Source organism: Kryptolebias marmoratus, linkage group LG12 (genome assembly GCF_001649575.2).
Source record: "Kryptolebias marmoratus isolate JLee-2015 linkage group LG12, ASM164957v2, whole genome shotgun sequence".
Lineage (NCBI taxonomy): Eukaryota > Metazoa > Chordata > Actinopteri > Cyprinodontiformes > Rivulidae > Kryptolebias > Kryptolebias marmoratus.
The window spans coordinates 24,215,723-24,216,351 of NC_051441.1; positions in this window are offsets into that span (position 1 = coordinate 24,215,723).

The window sequence follows — 629 nt, forward strand, 5'->3', positions numbered from 1 at the left end:
ACTGATGCAAAGAGAAAAGTGAATATCTGGATGTCCAAAAAGTTCACTGTGACATGAGTTTGAACAGCTGGTTCTCCTGAACACAAATAGATATAAATACAGAGCTTCAAAAAGACAAAACATCTGTTTTTGCATCTGTAGCAATAGGTAGCATTACCAGATCCAACATATGATGACTACAGTTCTCACTGACTCAGCATGGAAGGTGACCAGCATGACCACAAAAAAAAACAAAAAAAACAAACAAACAAACAAAAAAAAACAGCTCTGATGGTTAAGCTGCCTTGCAGATGTTTCCTGGTATAAATCCACCTGCAGGAGCAGACTGCAGGGGGCTCGGTGAGGAAAAGCATTGCTGTTCTCGATGAAGATTTGAACAAGATGTTTCGTTCGAATCAACCCGCTGATAAAAGTGCAGACCGGACTTGAAAACTAAATCCACAATGTAAACAAATGAGAGATAAGGAGCGCCAAGAGTCACTGTTGCACACGGGCATGGAGCATCATGGGAATGGGCTGATGCTGGTTTCAGAGGCAAGGACAAACGGCTCATGACACGTTAAAAACAGGAACAGTGTGTGGAGGGACTGAGATAGCAGTAGAGATACAGTTCCAATGGACCCAAGGGT